We start from the raw sequence: 21,074 nt of genomic DNA, 5'->3' as shown, positions 1-21,074 counted from the left end.
AGGTGGTTGTTCCATGTCCCCTTCGACCTCAAGTATTAGCCTTAGCTCACGATCACCCGTGTTCAGGTCACCTTGGAATTAGGAAGACGCTCGCCCGCATAACCAAGTGCTTCTATTGGCCAGGAATAAATTCAGACATAAAAAGATACTGTCGTTCGTGCCATGCCTGCCAAATAGTCGGAAAGCCGAACCAAATTATTCCCCCCGCTCCCCTGCGCCCAGTCCCAGCGATTGGGGAACCCTTCGAACATGTCTTTATTGATTGTGTGGGTCCATTACCCAAAACTCGTTCAGGGAATAGTTATCTCTTTACCCTAATGTGTGCCACCACCCGTTACCCCGAAGCAATACCCATGCGGAGCTTAAAAACAAAAGGGGTGGTGAAAGCGCTAATAAAATTTTGTACCACATTTGGTTTACCGAGATATGTACAGTCCGACCAAGGGTCAAACTTTACTTCCCGGTTGTTTTCCCAGGTATTACGGGAATTGAAAATTAGACATCAGGTCTCCAGTGCTTATCACCCGGAGTCCCAGGGTGCCCTCGAGCGTTTTCACCAAACGTTTAAGACAATGTTGCGAACTTACTGTTCAGAGGCAGGAAAAGATTGGGATGAGGGAGTACCTTTGCTTTTATTCGCAATTCGGGATACAGTACAGGAATCCACTGGATTCAGTCCAGCTGAGCTTGTTTTTGGGCATACGCTACGTGGTCCCTTGAAGGTACTGCAAGAGCAGTGGTTGTCCCCGAATCCACCTCCTCAGACTAGGAATGTGTTAGGCTATGTTAAGTCTCTGCGTGAGCGCCTTGGTGCAGCCAGGGACTTGGCCAAGCGATCGTTAGGTTCGTCACAGGAGGTGATGAAAACTCGTTTCGATAAGACCGCTAGAGAACGGTCTTTCCAAGAGGGAGATCGCGTGTTAGTCCTTTTGCCCTTGCCTGGCTCGTCTCTTCAAGCCCGGTTTTCAGGTCCTTATAGTATACAGGAAAAAGTAAGTCCCACAAATTATATCATTGAGACCCCAAACCGCAAGCGGAAAACTCGCCTGTGTCATATCAATATGCTAAAACCTTACGTTGATCGTGCTGACCCCGTTCCTTCGTCCGCTTCTGTTTTGCTCCCCTCTGCTGTGGTTACTGTGCCGGTGCGCGAGTACTCGCCCGAACTCGATGAGCTGCACCTCGGGAGAAATTGTTTACCATGCGCTCGCCTACCAAATTCAGAAGCCCTTAAAGTCCTCGAGAAAAGGCTTGCTCACTTACCCAGAGCCGCCCAATCGGATATCCAGGCCCTAGTGCGCAAGTTTCCGTCGCTATTCTCCGACACCCCTTCGCAGACCCCTGTGTTAGAACATGACATTGATGTTGGAGATCATATCCCCATTAAACAGCACCCCTATCGCGTTAGTCCTCATAAGCGGGAGCTATTAAAAAAGGAGACTGATTACCTGCTGGAAACGGGTCTTGCCGTTCCTAGTTCCAGTCCCTGGAGTTCACCCTGTTTGCTTGTCCCAAAACCCGATGGTACGTCTCGTTTCTGCACCGACTATAGGAAAGTCAACGCGGTAACCAAACCCGACGCCTTTCCGCTTCCTAGAATGGAAGATTGTGTGGACCGCATTGGGTCCGCTCGGTTCGTAACCAAGCTCGACCTCCTGAAAGGATATTGGCAGGTACCTTTAACCCCTCGTGCTTCGGAGATCTCCGCCTTCGCTACCCCAGACACCTTCCTACAATACACGGTTATGTCCTTCGGATTACGTAATGCCCCAGCCACATTTCAGCGACTAATGAATATAGTACTCGGCGGTGTTAGACATTGTGAAGCTTACTTAGATGATGTGGTTGTCTACTCTGACTCGTGGGAACACCATATGACGGTGTTAGACCTAGTCTTTACTAGATTAAAGGAGGCTTCGTTAGTGTTAAACCTCGAGAAGTGTGAATTCGGACAGGGCACTGTCACTTACTTGGGTAAACTGGTGGGACACGGAACAGTCAAGCCTGTGGACGCCAAAGTCCAAGCAATTACGTCGTTCCCCATACCAAAGACAAAGAAAGACCTTCGCCGCTTCCTGGGGATGGCGGGTTATTACCGCTGTTTCTGCCGAAATTTTTCGGATGTCGTTTCACCCCTAACCAATTTACTCCGTAAGGACGCCCAAGTGAATTGGTCTGCTGAATGCCAATCTGCTTTCGACTCGGTAAAATCCCTGCTTACTAGTTCCCCCGTGTTAGCTGCCCCTGACTTTGGAAAGCCTTTTAAATTGGAGGTAGACGCCAGCGGTACTGGAGCCGGCGCTGTCCTTCTACAAGAGGACGCCGCGGGTTTAGACCATCCGATTTCATATTGGTCAAAGAAATTCGTTAAGCACCAGTTGGGATACAGCACGATAGAGAAGGAAGCCCTCGCGATGTTACTCGCTTTGCAGCACTTCGAAGTGTACGTAGGTGATAGTCCCCAACCTGTGACCGTTTTTACTGATCACAACCCCCTTGTGTTTTTGAACAAAATGTGTAATTCCAACCAACGACTAATGCGCTGGTCCCTCATTGTACAGGCATTCAACCTACAGATTGTCCATAAGAAAGGTACTAGTAACTTGGTGGCTGACGCCCTCTCACGCGTATGACCTTTTTGTATATACTGGGGTAATATACCCTGTTTCTAATTAACTGTGTTTTGTGGAACCTATGAGGTTCACACTTGTGGGGGGGGGTGTTACGTCCTGCTGCTGTTCGCTCCGCCCCCTCCACCAGGACCACTTGGCTCGGCCCTTGCTCCGCCTCCCCGTTTGGACCCTGCCCACCTTTCCCCGCAAGCCGGCCGTCACTTCCGTCCGGCAGAAGTGAAAAGCCGGACAGAAAGTACCCTCGAGAGCTCTGCTCATATTTTGGATTGTGTTTTGGTTTGCTTATTTGAATGATTATTGTGTATGACGGTTTTGGTTTCTCGGATTACGATTTCTCGCTTTGCCCTTCTCTGTACTTCTGCCCTGGTTTTGTTTGATTTCTGGTTTTCGATCTTTCGCCCGGTTTTTGGTTTACGACTTCGCGCGCCCCTCGGACTTTACGCTTTGGCTTGTATGTGTGTTTGTGTATGTATCTGGTGCGTAGGGAGTGGTTGCCGTTTTGTTTTGTTATACTTTGTGTCCACTGATTTGGATAGGGAGTTAGGTATAGGTTTTGTTGTTTCTGTGTTCTTTGGTAGTTCAGTTAGACTTGGGTTTCGTTCGGTAGTTGGGGTTTTGTTTATTGTTTTGGCCTTTATCACTCCTGAAGCTCTTGCACCAGGTTTGCTGTTATGTGTCTGTCTTGCGTGAATAAAATATAAAAAAAAAACTATAAAAATATCCCCTTTGTCCACGTGTGTTCCCTTGTACACCACACCCTGTGTTCCCCATTCCCTTCCTCTGTTACACCCTAACCCCTAGACAGGGTCGTAACACTGTACATGGTGAATAATTGTTATATGGAATGACAATCTTTTGTCTTAGGCAAGGGAAATGTTAACTTGAGAAAGAAAGAAGAAAAAAATCTAGACGTCTGTAATTTTTTTTGGCGCGTGTGTGAATGTGCATTGTAAAGACAGTGCCGCTTTACGGCACAAGGGGAGAGCGCGCTCAGACTGTGTGTAGCTCAGTTATGGAGAGGAATCCTACATAAGTGCGTGCACAAGCTGGGTCAAATTCATCGCTACCCACCTCCTTAATTTTATTTATTTTACAATAGGTGTTTGAGTGAGCAGCTTCCCTGGACGTCTGGACCAGGATCAGCTTATCGACGGAAGGCTAAGTGCTACGTGGCCGTGATCATAAAAAAAAAAACTGCTGGAGTGATTCTTCAGACTCTTCCAGTCCTTTCACTTCCACAGTGCAGGACGACAGGTTACAATTTTTTTTTTGGAATTTTCTTTTGAGGCCTCAAATATTTTTTTTTATTACTGAACAGTCTTCAGTATATGGATGCTGAACTGATATAGTGGACTTGTCTAAGTAACTGTTCACAGTGATGTTGATTCTTTTGAATGTGTGTTCATGGTGAAGTTAAATACCAATACATAAGTTTGATAAAGGTACGCTCTGGTCCAGAATTTATTTGACTTTAATGTTATTACTATTATTTGTGATTCTGGATTCGAAGGTGGTACATTGCTGCCTGGCCCATACCAGTACTTATTACCTTAATTAATACTCAAGCGATATTTTTTTTTATTGAATAGCGCATTGGGTTACATAAGGAGAAGAAAATTGGCGCCCAACGGTGGGGCCAGAGCGTACTTTGACTTTTACCTTTATTAGCATGCTTGAATATTAGCATAGGAGATACTTTCAGGATACAAGACTGCTTAAAATATCATAAGTATGGATCTGTGTGAAGTGTATGGATTTGACCCAGAAAGGACAGTTATTTTACGGGGGGTCGATTCAGATGTCACATTAGAATATGTCCAAAAGACATTTGCATTAGTGGATGACGTAGTAAAAATCCAGCATCTAAATGGCCATTTAGACAATGAGCTATTATGTCAATTTGAATTTGCAGTCACCCCGATGCTCTTAGATCCTGCACAACCTCATGCGGGCCCTGGTCCTTGTTGGCAGGTTATACAATTAGACGAATATACTCCTAAGAATGCACCTGCCCCAACACAAGAGGCAAGTGAGTCTAAGACTTTAGCATCTGTAATTGAAGACCTGACCTCTCATTTTAAGGAGCAATTGGATGAATTGGCTGCATGTTATAATGTCAATCCAAATACTTTAAGTCAGAAAGTAGTAGGCAGGTTATGTGGCCCTACATGGCGTAAAGGACAGCCTTTGACATCCACTCCAAAAGTTGATGAGACTTCTGCAAGGTCTTTGAAGGCTGCAAGGGTCAAAGAAAATGATAGCTTTAATTGCAACATAGTTACTCAAGGTCCCACCTCTGAACAATCTCCTGACACCTTGCCAATGATTCCCATTCCTGACAAAGTGCAGCGAGTGGTTGTCGAACATATCGTCAAGCATAATTCGGACTCACAGACTTTGGCACAACGTAGATTGCGAGTGTTTTCTGGTAACCCCAATAAACCCCACAATGAAGTAGATTTTAACCTTTGGCGTCTACAAGCCAGACAAGTTGTAAGTGATGTCAGCATTTCTGAAAACCAACAGCGTCAGATGCTTGTAGACAGCTTGTTGCCACCAGCTTTAACTGTCGCATTAGGTGTTGGTGAACATGCATCCCCAAACCAATATGTTAAAGAATTAGAGAATGTGTATGGAAGTGTGACGGAAGGTGAAGAATTATATATTCAGTTCCTAGAAACATATCAAAGTCGTGGAGAAAAAGCTTCAGATTATCTGCGACGGCTGTATACACTTCTATTGGAAGTAGTGGAGAGGAGAGGAGTCCTTAAGGAGACCGTTGACTCCCAATTGCTAAAACAGTTCATCCGAGGCTGTTGGGATGATACTTTAATAGCTGCAATGCATCTGAAAGAATCTGTAATAGAGTCATCTAAGAAAGGTGTTGTGTTCTCGGAGCTGTTGATGAGGATCCGGTCTTATGAACAAGAAACCTACCTTAAAGAGACTAGAAGGAGGCGTTATATGGGGCATGAATCGTCAAGAGTACATTCAAAAACGCATGTTATGAAGGATGATGTTAATGACAACTCACTTTCTGACCTCAATAGAAAACAGCTGGAGGAAAGAGTCAGACAGCTGGAAACAGAGATGGCAAGGACCACTACCACTCCTTGTGTTCATAGCTTGGGTGAGCGCCAGACGGCAGTCCGATGTAACAAGAAAGAGCAGATGGTCATCGAGTCTTCCACAGTAGCACCCAGTTCCAAACCCGCTGATAGGCATTCAAGAGTGAAGAAGTTTTGCTACCGTTGCGGTGAAGACTCACACATGTTGCAAAATTGCACTAATCCAGTGAATGCCAGTCTGGTACAGAAAAAGTTATGTGAGAGACATCAAGTGTCTCAAACTGCTTCTCTTCAGAAACTCCCTTTAAACTCCTAAGAGCTCCTGCTGTGGAACAAGTGGGAGCTTTAAATCTTTCCAGTTCCAAGCATTCACAGTATTGTATGTCTAAGTTCCAAAAGAGTGAGGTGTCTGGTGTTGAGGGAATCCCTGATGGTTTGGTAGGAGAATCATGTGAAGGTATTGCTTGGCTTGATGGAGTTCATTGCAGCTGTCTCATTGACACAGGGTCACAAGTAACCATAATTTCTCAGTCATTCTATGCCAATAGCTTGGCACACCGAGAATTGTGCTCTGTTGGTGATCTGCTTCACATAGAGGGGGCAGCCGGACAAGTTGTGCCTTATTTAGGCTACATTGAAGTGGAAGTCCAATTTCCCAAGAGTGTATGTGGGACTGGCAAGAAGTTTACTGTTTTAGCACTAGTTAGTCCTGATCAGTCCTATAATGAGAAAGTTCCACTTTTAGTTGGAACAAACATTCTAAGGCACCTTATACAGGATTGCAAGAAAAAAGGAGGATCACAATTTCTTACTTCCCTTCCAATTAAAGCAGAATGGGCTTCAGCTTACCTAGACTGCTGCAAAAAGGTACGGTTGCATACCAGAGGCCAGATATTGCGTGTGAAGTTGAGTAGTAAGTCTCCTGTCCATGTAAAGCCTGATGAAATCTGCATGCTCAGGGGCATCTGTCACTCAAGATCCAGTGCAGGCGGTTTTAGAGCCATAGTTGAAGAGCCCCAGCAAAATTCTGTGCCGGGCGGTTTGTTCATATTGGATCAGGTTGTGAATGTACAGCCAGTATCTTGTAACCGATTCAAGCTGGCAGTGAGAAATGTTTCTTGTAAAATTGTGACCTTGCCACCAAAGGCTGTTATAGCAGAGTGTGTGCCAATTGACTGGGCCATACCACTGACATCTACCACTCCTCTAACAAAAGCCAGTTCAACAACATTCTCAATGCGGGTTGCTCAAGCCAAGGGCCCAGTCCCTACAAACAGTTTTGATTTCGAGCTAGACTTTGAAAATAGTCCCATATCTCCAGAATATAGGCAAAGAGTGTTAAAAAGGATATTGACAGAAGTTCCACAAGTGTTCGCCAAACATGATCTTGATGTGGGCACAATGTCAGGAGTCAGCCATCATATTGAGCTGGAACCTCATGTTCCTTTCAAAGAACGTACAAGAAGAGTATCACCTGCCGATTTTGAAGATCTTAAAAATCACTTGCGGGAACTACTGGCATGTGGTGTTATAGAAGAGTCAAGCAGTCCTTATGCTTCACCAATTGTCCTGGTGCGCAAGAAAAATGGTGACCTAAGGATGGTGGTTGACTATAGGAAATTGAACATCTTAACCAAGAAAGATGCATACCCTCTGCCACGTATTGAGGAGACTTTTGCTCTTTTGTCAGGTTCGAAGTGGTTTACAGTACTAGATCTGAAGAGTGGTTATTATCAGCTGGAGGTAGAGCCTGCTGATCGTACTAAAACTGCTTTCACCACTCCGTTTGGGACTTGGCAATTTCGCAGAATGCCTCAAGGACTTACCAACTCCCCTGCAACTTTCCAACGCACCATGGAAAAGATTATGACCGGCATTAACTTGCAAGAGGTCATAGCATTTCTCGATGATTTGATAATTTTTTCCAGCACTTTAGAAGAGCACGAACAGAGATTAATGACAGTATTGACGAGACTTTCCGATTATGGATTGAAGCTGTCTCCTGGCAAATGCAAATTCTTTCAAAGCTCCGTGAAATATCTGGGTCACATCATATCGGAACACGGAATCCAGCCGGATCCAAAAAAGGTGTCTGCCATTAAGGACTGGCCCATACCCAGGAATGTGAAGGAGTTGCGATCCTTTCTGGGTTTTGCAGGGTACTATAGGAGGTTCGTGAAGGATTATGCAAGGCTGGCCAGACCGCTGAATGAACTTTTAAAGGGTGAATTCTCAACCAGGGCCAGAACTCCCAGGTATAGAAAGTTGTCCAGGTCACAGGCCTTAGAAGGGCAGTGGGGTCAGGAGTGTCAGAGTGCTTTTGAAGCAATTGTAGACAAATTGACAACTGCACCAGTTCTGGGCTTTGCAGACTGGAAGCTTCCATACATACTTCATACAGACGCCAGTACAAGTGGGTTGGGTGCTGCTTTGTATCAAGTGCAAAATGGTGAGACCAGAGTAATAGCTTATGCCAGTAGGGGGCTCACCAGGAGTGAGAAGAATTACCCTGCGCACAAACTTGAATTTCTTGCCCTAAAATGGGCAATCAGTGAGAAGTTCCACGATTATTTATATGGGTCTAGCTTCAAAGTTCTCACAGATAACAACCTATTAACATATGTGCTGACACGTGCCAAGCTGGACGCAACAAGCCATAGATGGTTGGCAGCTATTTCTATGTATGATGTAGGACCGGAAATGCTGTAAGTGACGTCAGACGCCGGAGACTTGGCGGAAAATCTGAATGAACAGCGAGCTGAGCGAGGACAGCGAGGGGAAGTTGGAATCACTCGAAGAATACATTGACTGGTACTTCGACACTACAGTCATGAAGAAGAACCTCAATACATCTTCCCCGGGAAAAAGCGAGACGCCGTCATCCAAAAGAAGTCGCCCGGCAGACTCCCCCGGAGCAACTTCGCCGACTAGTAAAGACTTCGCCGACATACTGGAGTCAATCGATAAGCGATTGTCCAGCTTCGACGCGAGGTTGTCTCTGGTCGAGATTTTGCATCAGGAGTTCACATCCCTGAGGGAGTCTTTGGAATTCAGCCAGCAACAGGTGGAAACACTTGCTGCTGAAAACGCCTCACTACGGGGCTCGGTCAAGTCTCTAACTGAGAATGTGACCAATCTAAAAGAAGAAAATAAAAAAATAAAAGAGACTGTCATCGATCTCCAAGCCCGTAGTATGAGAGATAACCTGGTGTTTTCAGGCATCCCGGAATCTGCTGAAGAGGACGCAGAAATTACGGTTAAAACATTTATCAAGACCCACCTGAAGCTTCCAGAGGACACTGTGGAAAGCATCTGCTTTGACAGAGTCCATCGGCTGGGAGCTAAGAGGCCTGGTGCCCTGAGACCGCGTCCTATTGTGGCCAAATTCGGGAATTTCAAACAGAAGCAGCAGGTGAAGAGCCGCGGCAGGGAGCTGAAAGGAACGGACTTTGGCGTAAACGACCAGTTCCCCAAAGAGATTCTGGAGCGACGCAAAGTTCTGTTCCCAATCCGACGCAGCTCCATCCAGAAGGGCTCCCGAGCTGTCATCGCCGTGGATCGGCTCTACGTGGATGGACAGCTCTACCGCGACCCTAACATCACTCCCTGGTTATATTAACGCCACCCCAGATAAGAACCTGTTATATTTTTCTTCTTTTCCCAAATCTTCTTCTGTTTAATCTAGCTTATACATGTTAATTCGCTAATTTAATGTTATGTCATAACAAATACACTGCCGTCAGTCTCCGCAGCGCTTCAGTCCTAACAATGTTTTCGTTTCTATGTTTCTCACTTACACCCTTACTCGCGTGCCTCTTTGTATGTCTTTTTCACTTCTCCCTGCTTTCCCTGCACCGATCACCTGCTTTAAATTTCTACTCAATCACACACAACACCCTCGATTTTTACACATCTGCACGACATGATAATGTACATATGTACTTAGCTTCACCACAACCACTCCGACCTTATAGTGCACACAGATATATAGGATACACACGCACACAAGCGCTCACACGCTCGTTCGTATCTGACTCATTTGCACGTGCAATATTAGCTACACACACATGTCTATGGGCACACTAAGGTTTGTCTCATGGAATGTGCATGGAGCTGGCTCCAGAGAGAAGAGGTTAAAAATATTTAGCCAGCTTAAAAAACTACAGGCAGACGTTGTTTTATTACAAGAGACTCATAGACCTGCCACAGCTACAGATGAACTTAAAACACCTGAGTTTCCTAATGTGTTCTCAGCCTGTTATAACTCTAGGCAAAGGGGAGTAGCAATTTTAATACATAAAAATGTTAATTTCACATTACTCAACACAATTATAGATCCAGAAGGTAGATTTATAATCATTAAATTGTCTATACTTAACAAGAAGTTATGTATTGTTAGTATATATGGTCCAAATGTTGATAACCCTTCATTCTTCCACGTTTTCTTTACCGCACTCTCTGAACACCTAGATAGCGCACTCGTTCTTGGGGGCGATCTCAATTTCGCACTAAATAAAGAAATGGATAGGCTCAGTACAGCTGCTCAGCGCAATTGGGAATCCATAAATATAGTTAAGCAGTACACGAGTGACTATGGTCTTCGTGATGCATGGCGTTCTCTTCACCCCAACCGTAGGGAATATACTTTCTTCTCACACGTCCATCACTCTTACTCTCGTCTGGATTATTTCCTAATCAGTAGCTCACTGCTGAGTGACATTTCAGACACTGAGATACACCCTATAGCTGTCAGCGATCATGCTCCTGTATCTTTAACCCTAATAAATAAGAAAGCCATTCCACCAATTAGAAACTGGAGATTTAATACATCATTGCTTAAAGATGGAGATTTTATTAACTATTTCAAAAAAGAGTGGGCTTTATATTTAGACTATAATGACCTGCCTGGAACATCAGCATCTGTTCTCTGGGAAGCAGGCAAAGCTGTGATGAGAGGTAAAATAATCTCATTCTCATCACATAAAAAGAAAAGAGAAAACAAGTATATTCAGGAATTAGAAGAAAACATCAAATCCTTAGAAGAAGCTTATGTATCATCCCAGGAACAGGAAATGCTGAATAAAATACGTAAAGCAAAATTAGAATTAAATGAAATTATTCATAAAAAAACACAATTCTTAGCACAAAGACTTCGCTGGCAAAATTATGAATATGGTAATAAATCAGGTAGATTTTTAGCTAACCAGTTAAAAATAAATAAAGAAAAAACAACTATATGTGCTGTTAAAGACTCAACTGGGGATACAGTATATGACCCTGAAAGAATAAACAACACTTTCAGGGACTTTTACAAATCTTTATACTTACCACAGATAAACCCATCTAAAGACGAAATTGATCAGTTTCTTGATAGTATAACCCTTCCGAAATTATCAGATAATCAAACGATAGAACTGGATTCTCTGCTGACACCAGGTGAACTCCAGGAAGCTTTGAACAGTATGCCCAATAATAAGGCTCCAGGTCCAGATGGATTTCCAGTAGAATTCTATAAAGAATTCTGGACAATTCTGTCACCAACATTCTACAGAATGTTGCAGGAAACCAAGGAAAATGGTAGACTACCACCAAATATGAATTCTGCCAACATTAGTCTCTTGCTAAAACCAGGCAAAGACCCTATATTGCCTACCAGCTATCGTCCAATATCACTTATTAATGTTGACCTTAAAATAATCTGCAAAGCTCTCTCAAAAAGAATAGAGAAGATAACCCCTCACATAATTCATCCTGACCAAACTGGTTTCATAAAAGGGAGGCACTCATCAACAAACACACGTAGATTACTCAATCTGATAGACTATTCGTGCAATAAAAACCTTCAAATCATAATATTGTCTCTAGATGCAGAAAAAGCATTCGATAGAGTTAGTTGGAGTTTTTTATTTGCAACATTACACAAATTTGGTTTTGGAACCTCTTTCATAAACTGGTTAAAAATATTATATAGTTCCCCAACAGCATGTGTTAGGACAAATGACCAAACATCCTCTAGCTTCTGTCTCAAGAGGGGCACCAGGCAGGGATGCCCTCTCTCCCCCTCACTGTTTGCAATTTTTATTGAACCACTAGCAGCAGCAATTAGACAGGCTATAGTGATTAAAGGCATCAAATGCAAGAATGTGGAACATAAGGTCAGTCTTTATGCGGATGATGTGTTACTTTTTCTCCAGCATTCACAAACCACTCTCTCTGAGGTAATTACATTAATAAACTCTTTCTCAAGAGTCTCAGATTATTCAATAAACTGGTTAAAATCTACAGTTCTTCCAATTAACTGCTCCTTTCAGAACTCTTCCTCCACTCCACTGCAATCTGGGGATATTAAATATTTAGGTATTAATGTTTCACCTAGGCTGGCAGACTTAACTAAATTAAACCACATCCCACTTTTAATGAAGGTAGAGGATGAGCTGGTTAGATGGAAGTCCCTGCCCATATCACTCATGGGAAGGGTTGCATCAATAAAAATGATGGTGTTACCAAGAATTAATTATTTATTTGCAATGATTCCAAGTAAACCATCACCTGACTGGTTTAGATCTCTGGACTCCGCCATCTCTAAATTCCTTTGGAAAGATAAACCACCGCGTATTAGCCTAAAAACGCTGCAAAGGACCAAGGACAAAGGAGGACTAGATCTGCCTAACTTTCACCACTACTTCTTAGCCAACAGGCTTCAAAACATCTCAGGATGGCTAAAACATACCTTCTTAGATGAACCTTGGCTAGACGTAGAACAGGCTATATGCAATAACATAGACATTTCGGATCTACCATTCATTAGCTCAAACATTAAACGACATGAATGCTTCAAAAGCATCAGTATCAGCTCTTCTCTGACAGCATGGTGGGAGTTTCTTAAAATGACTGAGTCTTCATTAATCCCATGCAAACGTACTCCCATCTGGAACAACCCTGACATACTACTAAACAATAATATCATAAATTTCCCGGATTGGAGTTGTAAAGGTATTAAATACTTGGAACATATATTTGAAGAAATAGACTTTATCCCCTTTGACTTATTAGTTAAAAGACATGGGATTAACAAGAATAGATTTTTAGAATATCAACAAGTTAAATCTATAGTAAAAAGGAAATTCAAGTCTACTCAAATCAAATTACAAATACCACCAAGGGTGGCAGAATTCCTTAATCTCAAAACCCCCAAATTACTGTCTAAAATATACAGGACACTTTCTAAAATGGATGATTCAATATCCCTTCCTATTGCAAAATGGGAGGCAGATTTATCAATCAGCTGGAACCACAATTTCTGGTCTAAGACATGCTTAAAAACCTTTGAACTGATTAGAAGTCCCAATTTACAATTAATACAATACAAAATCCTGCATAGAGTGCACTATACAGGGCATCGGATGTTCAGGATGGGTTTTACATCTTCTAACAACTGCTCACACTGTCAAGGGGATACACCTGACAATTACATCCATGCTCTTTGGTTCTGTCCACCTGTTCAGATGTTTTGGCGCAGGATTTGTGAGGACTTATCAAAGTGTCTGAAATGTACCATTCCAGCCTCTCCTTCAGTCTGCTTGTTGGGTGACTTAGATGGTGTCACTACCGAGATTAACACAACCCACATGGCTTTCACCGCTTTATGCATTGCTAAGAAGACTGTCCTCATGAACTGGAAAAATAAAAATAACCTTAATATCAACCAATATAGAGAGAGTTTGCTGGACCATATTAGTCTTGATACAGCTTCTGCCGCCACATTAGACCAATCTCTCTGGGCTCCTTTGATCAGCTCCATCACCTAGTGGCGGTGGGGGGTCGCAGGTTTGTCCCGCTTCGGTCTTTGTTGTTGGTGTGGGGGGGGGCCTATGGGCTTGGGGTGTCTGGGGGTTCCCTGGGGGGGGGGGGTTTCTGGGGGGGTTCGGCGCTGGGACTGCGGACCTGGCCTGGATGGGGCTTTGGTGGCTCTTGGGTGGCGTCTTTCTGGTGGCTGCATGCAGCGCTGCTGGGGTAGCCTGTGCCGGCGGACGTAGGGTACCAGCCTGGCGGCCGTGCTGCTCCTGGGTGGGTCCGGGGCGGGCTTGGGGTTCTGGGGGCGCTCTGCCTCCGGGCTGGGGTTCCGGCTGGGCTGGGGGGGCTTGGGTCCTGGTGGGTGGGTCGCCGGGGTGTGGGCTGGCGCGTGTACTGGGGCCCGGCCCCGGCGCGGGGACCTTCGGCGCATTGGAGGGGCTGGGGGCCTCTTTAGCTGGTGGGGAGGTTGTTACCATCTGCCCGCAGGTGGTCCCTGCCTTAGGGGTATCCACTCTGCGGGGGTGGGGGGGAATCCAATAGAGTAGGAGAATGGACCAAACCTGGGTGTCTGTTGTCTTATGTAGTCTGGGAGTTGACTGAATGGTGGGGTGGGTATAGTTTTTCCCTCTGTGGTGGGGTCTGGTTGGCTGCCCCGGGCTCTGTGGTGCCCGGTGGTGCCGCTGCTCTGGGCCCCCGGACTGGATGGGCCTCGGCTCTCCCGCCCTGGGTGGATTTCGGGGAACGGGGGTGCTTTTGGGGGTCAGCGGGGGGGCTGGCTCCAGAGGGGGGTACTTTGCCCCCCCCGATCCTTTCCTCCCCATCCCTAAATGCTTCCCTCCTCCCGCTCCGTCACCCCAACACACATATAGGGCTTTGAGGTGCAGGTGCGTCGCTGGGATGCAGGGGATTCCTCCTCTGTCCTCCCGTGGCCACCTGTGTCTCAATCACACATCACAACTTAGACACTCTCATTACTTACTCTCTCATGACACATACATCTAGGGCCTTGGGGGTGGGCACAAGGAATGGCGTCCAGAGGGCGGTCTGTTCATTCAGCCTTACCTCTGGTGCCAGTGCCCACTTCTCAATTTTAAGTTGCATATAGACATTGAGGGTTCTGGGGAGGGGCCGAGCTGACACCAGCTGCTGATTGGCAGAGGGTGGTTAGCACCATGCCCTTCCCCTGTTTTAAAGCACTTTAGAACAACACGCACCAACACCACATATGAGCGGGCGGAGGGAAGCATGGGGTCTTTTCACACCCCCGTTCTCTGTTCACCATCTGGGGCCGGGGGCTGGGAGGAGCTGGCCGTCCGGTCGGGGTCTGGGCTGGTGGGCTTCTCGGCTGCTGTGGGGTCCGGGGTGGTCTTCTTGTCCCCATGCCAGAGGAAAAAAGGGATCCATCTCCGAGGTCTGGTGGCGGATTGCCCCTCTGGGGGCGGTGGTGCCTAGATCTCGGAGTATAGAGTATATATGGGGAGTGTGAGTGTGTGTACGGCGTTCATTTCTGTGTCTTCATGTTGGGCGAATGGGTGAATATTTGTTTATGTGTGCTTGAGGGTGGGAACGTATGCTTGTGTATGTGTGTGCCTGTCTGTCTATACGTATGTGTCAGGTTGGGTCTTAGACTCCACCTGAAATAACATCTCAGGCTCTATTACCCCCCGCCACACTCCCTGCTGGTGGATGAGGCCCCCGGCCGCCGATGCGTTGGTGGTTCTCGATGTCTGGGGCTGGATGCTCTGGTGTGTGCTGGCTCACTCTCGGCGGTTGCCTGCCGGGGCCTGGCCCTTCCAGCTCTGTCGGGGCCCTGGCTGGGGGGTGGGGGGTCCCTTGGATCTCTGGGCCCGGGGTCCGGTCTGCCCTGGTGTGGCCGGCCGCCGGCGGGGCCTGCGTGCTCGTCGCCACGGCCCCCTGGGGCTCCTGTGATGTGGCTGCCGGATGGCCCCCCTCCGGAGCGCTCCTCTGCCCTTTTCTCGGTGGGGGCTGCAATTGTCCCTGCGTTGGTCCTCCTGGGGTTCCCGTGCCCTGGGGGGCCTCTGGATATCTGGGGCCCGGGTCTCCCCCGTGTCGACTTCATGTCCTGGGTGGGCGGGGCTGTGGCTCCCCACACACACTACTAGACAATTACTTGGAGAAACCTTAGGAACACCAGCGCGCTGACACACAGGTGTGCACACAGGTGCTCACGGACACGTGCTCACGGACACACACTGTCTTGATCGGCTGTTGTTTCTGGGCATGGGTTGTAAGGCTGGTTGTGGGTGCTGTTCAACAACATTTAACGTTTGATGGTCGTTGTGATTAGTACAGATGTTGTATGTTGTCTTTCTCTTTTCAACAGACATGGAAGCAGATTATCTGTTTTGTTTTTTTCTTGGTTTTTTTGTTTTTTTTTTTGTTTTTCTTTTGTTTTTTTTTTTTTTTTCTGTTTTCTTTCCATTCCTCTCTCTCCCTCTCTCTCTCTTCCCTCCTTCTCCTTTGTCCCCCCCCTCCCTCTCCTTCTTTTGAGGAAGCAAATAAAAATATAAAATAAAATAAAAAATAAATAAATAAATAATAATTTAAAAAAAAAAATAAAAAAATAAAAAAAATAGATACAGTCCCCCGCAGAGGGGGGGTGGAGGAGGGAATTAAAAAAAAAAAAAAAAAAAAAAAAAAAAAAAAAAAAAAAAAAAACATATGTGCTGACACGTGCCAAGCTGGACGCAACAAGCCATAGATGGTTGGCAGCTATTTCTATGTATGATTTTGACATTCATTATAAATCTGGAAAGAGAAACGCAGATGCAGATGGGCTATCTAGGATACCACAAGAAACTGTGGAGGAAGATGAAGATTTTAACAAAGTACAGCAAAGAGTGTCCAAATTGATGGAAAGAATTAGTCAGTCTCCAGAGGATTTTGCTGTCCTCAACAAGAAAACAGTGGAGGCTGTGTGCATGCGTCATGGAGCTAAGCTCTCGATTAGGTCAACCGGAGAAGACATCGTTGAGGAGGGATCTGATATACCTGCTGTGGAGACCATCCTTTGTGCTGAAAGAGCAGTTCCTTCTGAACTAGAGGAGCCGGATCCATGGCCAGGTCAGCCAACCTTACCTAGCATGACTTTGGAGGATTGGTACTCTCTCCAGCGGAAAGATACCAGTTTAGCTCGTGTAATTGAAATTGTTGAAACAGGGTTGAATGTAGACAAACAGAAAGAACTGCCAGACGTAGTTTTGCTATTGAAAGAGCGGTCTAGACTCCTATTACAAAAAGGTGTTCTGTATAGGAAAAGTACTACCTCAGTTGGAAGGTCCTTCCATCAGCTGTTAATCCCTCAGAGCCACAGAGATAGAGCGTTTGAGGGAATTCATGATGAGACAGGGCATATGGGCTTTGAGAGGACCATTGAACTGGCTAGGGCTAGATTCTATTGGCCAAGAATGACGAGATTCATTGAGGATAAGTGTAAGACTTGTGAAAGATGCACACGGAGGAAAGCAAAAGCGCAGAAGGCTGCCAAGCTAGTAAACATCAAAGTACATGGTCCCCTCGAGCTTGTGTGCATGGACTTTCTGACAATAGAGCCGGATTCCAAGGAAATACGTAACATTTTAGTTATCACGGATCATTTTACTAAGTATGCCCAAGCATTTCCCACCCGTGATCAAACCGCTAAAACGGTAGCCTCAGTTTTGTGGGAAAACTTCATCAGTCATTATGGATTTCCTCGTAGGTTACACAGTGATCAGGGAGCAAATTTCGAATCTGAGGTCGTGGCGGAATTGTGCAAGCTGTCAGGGACCAAGTCAAGAACTACTCCTTACCATCCCAGGGGAAATCCAGTTGAGAGATTCAATCGGACTCTACTAGACCTACTGGGAACCCTGAGTGAGAAAAGAAAGGAGCATTGGCGGAAGTATGTGAAGCCTCTCGTGCATGCGTATAATTGCACTCGCAATGATGCAACGGGGGAGTCTCCCTTTATGTTAATGTTTGGCAGGCAGCCTCGTCTTCCTATAGATTCATGCTTCGGCATTAGCCCTGAAGGAGTTAACCCCAAAACGCATTCCAGTTATGTGAAAGAATTGAAGAAAAGGCTGAAGTGGGCATATCAGTTAGCCTCTGCGAATGCAGAAAAGAGACAGCTAATGAATAAAAGACGATGGGATGCAAAGGTAACTGCTGCAGCCATTGATATAGGGGATAGAGTGTTGGTCAGGAATGTAGGTCTGCGAAGAAAGCATAAGATTGCTGACAGATGGGAACCAAATGTCTATATTGTGGTAAAACAGCCAGATGAGAATATCCCGGTGTATGTTGTGAGAGAGGAGATTGGTGAAGGAAGGGAACGCATTTTGCACCGAGACCTGCTGTTGCCATGTGGTTTTTTACCTTTAACATCAAATGATGAGAGAGAATCCGAAGTGGAAGAGGGACCAGGAACAGGTGTTAAAAGCCAATCGAAGGAATGTGGTTTGGACGCTGAGTGTATTGGGGCAAGTGATCAGTCAAACCTAGGGGAAGAGTCAGCAATGGAGCTTCCAGTTGCACAGCTTCAGCCCAAGTGGACACCCAATCCTGATTCACCAGAATTTGTTCCACAAAATGCAGAGAAGATATCTGAGGAGAGCAATACTCCATACAGAATAAATGGTCATTCAGCATTAAGTGAAGCAGAGGAGACTGAATCTGAAGGCAGTTCAGTTCCAACTCTTAGAAGACCTTGCAGACGAAGAGTACCTCCAGCATATCTGTCTGATTATGAAACCGGACACAAAGCCAGTTGTAGGCAACAAACTGCAGTTAGGCAGGTGATAGAGGTAGATGTAGGAAAGATTTTATTGTCATTGCAAGAACAGATTTCGAGCCTTACAGGTATCTTGCTAAACAGGGACAGGTAAAGCTAACGAGGACGTTGGTTTCTTAAGGAGGGGAGGATGTAACCCACATCAAATTTCACTTTGGTATAAATGGAGTTACAATATGTGTCTCTTTAAGTTGTTTAATTATGACGGTACGTTGTAGGGGTTGCATTCACGTCTGGATGATTGCGACAGTGCCGCTTTACGGCACAAGGGGAGAGCGCGCTCAGACTGTGTGTAGCTCAGTTATGGAGAGGAATCCTACATAAGTGCGTGCACAAGCTGGGTCAAATTCATCGCTACCCACCTCCTTAATTTTATTTATTTTACAATAGGTATGTTTTTGGAAGTTTTACTTGAGTGTCATGTCACGATATATGATTAAACGGTTGCTTAAACTGATGTTACGCTAGCTTAAGCAAGGTTAGCATGTTAATAAATTAACAAATCTTTACGCAAATTGTGGAGATTTAGTTTAGAATGTAGCTTACTCAGTTTATAAAAGGGGTTGAGACACCATAATTTTGCTTATGTGTTTGTGGGAGATAACTGTTTTACTAAGAAAATCCAGTTTAATATTGGATTACTGTACATGGTGAATAATTGTTATATGGAATGACAATCTTTTGTCTTAGGCAAGGGAAATGTTAACTTGAGAAAGAAAGAAGAAAAAAATCTAGATGTCTGTAATTTTTTTTGGCGCGTGTGTGAATGTGCATTGTAAAGACAGTGCCGCTTTACGGCACAAGGGGAGAGCGCGCTCAGACTGTGTGTAGCTCAGTTATGGAGAGGAATCCTACATAAGTGCGTGCACAAGCTGGGTCAAATTCATCGCTACCCACCTCCTTAATTTTATTTATTTTACAATAGGTGTTTGAGTGAGCAGCTTCCCTGGACGTCTGGACCAGGATCAGCTTATCGACGGAAGGCTAAGTGCTACGTGGCCGTGATCATAAAAAAAAAAACTGCTGGAGTGATTCTTCAGACTCTTCCAGTCCTTTCACTTCCACAGTGCAGGACGACAGGTTACAATTTTTTTTTTGGAATTTTCTTTTGAGGCCTCAAATATTTTTTTTTATTACTGAACAGTCTTCAGTATATGGATGCTGAACTGATATAGTGGACTTGTCTAAGTAACTGTTCACAGTGATGTTGATTCTTTTGAATGTGTGTTCATGGTGAAGTTAAATACCAATACATAAGTTTGATAAAGGTACGCTCTGGTCCAGAATTTATTTGACTTTAATGTTATTACTATTATTTGTGATTCTGGATTCGAAGGTGGTACATTGCTGCCTGGCCCATACCAGTACTTATTACCTTAATTAATACTCAAGCGATATTTTTTTTTTTATTGAATAGCGCATTGGGTTACATATAGAAGTACAAATATATAAGAATTAAGTCCCGACCCCAAATATTTGTCCCATGATGCATTGCAAGTCAAACGTCCAAAAACAACATTTGTCTGAATGAGGCACTGATAGAAACCTTGTATTTACAGGGTTCTTGCAGGTATCAGTAAGTTAAATTTAAGACCTTTTAAAGACATTTTAAGACCATTATGAGTAAAATTTAAGACCAACATGATGCATTGCTAGAAACATTCGAATGATACCAGAATTTCTCATTTTATGTCACTCATATCCTTAGCCCAACATCCACATATCATATGTGTTTACAAAGTGCGTTTTAATAAGTTCACATGTGTTTAAAGCATGTGGGAATGGTATTTTAAGGCTTAAACTATAAAAAGTTTATGTACATGGTCTTTCTATATCGCGGATTTTCACCTATTGCTGATGTGTCTGGAACGTAACTTCCGCGATAGGCGGGGGATCCAGACCCATCTGCGATAGGTGAAAATATATAGTGATCCCCGCCTATCGCGGAAGTTACGTTCCAGAGTCCAGACCCATCAACGATAATGAAAACAACTGGAAACAGCTGATAAACACTGGGTTAACGAGGGGGCGTGGAACACGGGAGGAGCGGACGAGCGGGGCAGGACATACTGCACTTTTAATCAGATTTTTTAGATTTTCTAAGCAATTTTTATTCAAATAAGTTTTTTTCATCTCTATTTTGCTTTTTTATTATCTTGGTTTAACTTTTTAAAATCTTGTTTTTATAAAGCATATTAAATAACCCCTGTGTATGATAAAAACTTGCCTTGCCTTACCACAAGGAGACCGAGAAACGTTCTCCTCAAGACCACACGAACAACTAAAAACTATATGCTGGAAACTAAGACATTCACAAGGTAACTCCATGAAAAGCTCTGTAAAAGGAGAAATGTGTTTATTTTAATTATAATTTAAGATAACGTGAGCCAACTGGCTAGTATAGTTGCCTTTTAACTGAAAAAATTCACTCCAGTCATCAGAGAAAAAAAAGTTACTACATCAAAACATTTACATTGCAATACTGTATGGCATGAAACAAACTTGTAAAACTTATGTCATTCAGTAATACAAATAATAAAACAACATACCGTTCACATTGGCCTCAAAGACTAAGTTAGCGCTTGATTCCCCTGCACTTCCTGTTGTAGCTGAGCATGCACCTGACGTCAGTGGCTGAAAGTGCACGTTCTGCAGCCAGACCCTTCTCAAACTGTTTGCCTAGCTGCAGTGATCACGCAATGGGATTTGTAGTTTTATTACCACGCAGACACCGGTGCAGACCCAAAAACACAACCAACGGATTAGTTTTACAGCGATTTACTA

The 21,074-nt window shown here is 44.6% G+C and overlaps 2 long non-coding RNA genes across 3 annotated transcripts; one reads left to right on the top strand and one right to left on the bottom strand.

The window, feature by feature from the left end:
- Window positions 1–613: 613 nt before the first annotated feature.
- On the bottom strand, window positions 614–1,674 carry LOC140583016 (uncharacterized). 2 transcript variants are annotated; one of them, XR_011985804.1, is made up of 4 exons: window positions 1,449–1,674; window positions 1,264–1,341; window positions 1,077–1,175; window positions 614–972 (listed from the first exon to the last, which is right to left on the bottom strand). It is a non-coding gene; the product is annotated as an uncharacterized lncRNA (long non-coding RNA). The 2 variants fall into 2 exon arrangements; XR_011985803.1 differs by having other exon boundaries at window positions 1,077–1,341.
- Window positions 1,675–3,558: 1,884 nt separating this feature from the next.
- On the top strand, window positions 3,559–19,576 carry LOC140582787 (uncharacterized). Its single transcript, XR_011985569.1, has 2 exons — window positions 3,559–5,763; window positions 19,216–19,576. It is a non-coding gene; the product is annotated as an uncharacterized lncRNA (long non-coding RNA).
- Window positions 19,577–21,074: the final 1,498 nt, after the last annotated feature.

Source organism: Paramormyrops kingsleyae, chromosome 25 (genome assembly GCF_048594095.1).
Source record: "Paramormyrops kingsleyae isolate MSU_618 chromosome 25, PKINGS_0.4, whole genome shotgun sequence".
Taxonomy (NCBI): Eukaryota; Metazoa; Chordata; class Actinopteri; order Osteoglossiformes; family Mormyridae; genus Paramormyrops; species Paramormyrops kingsleyae.
Note: the sequence above shows the minus strand (reverse complement) of the source record. Positions and strands in the feature narration are given on the sequence as shown.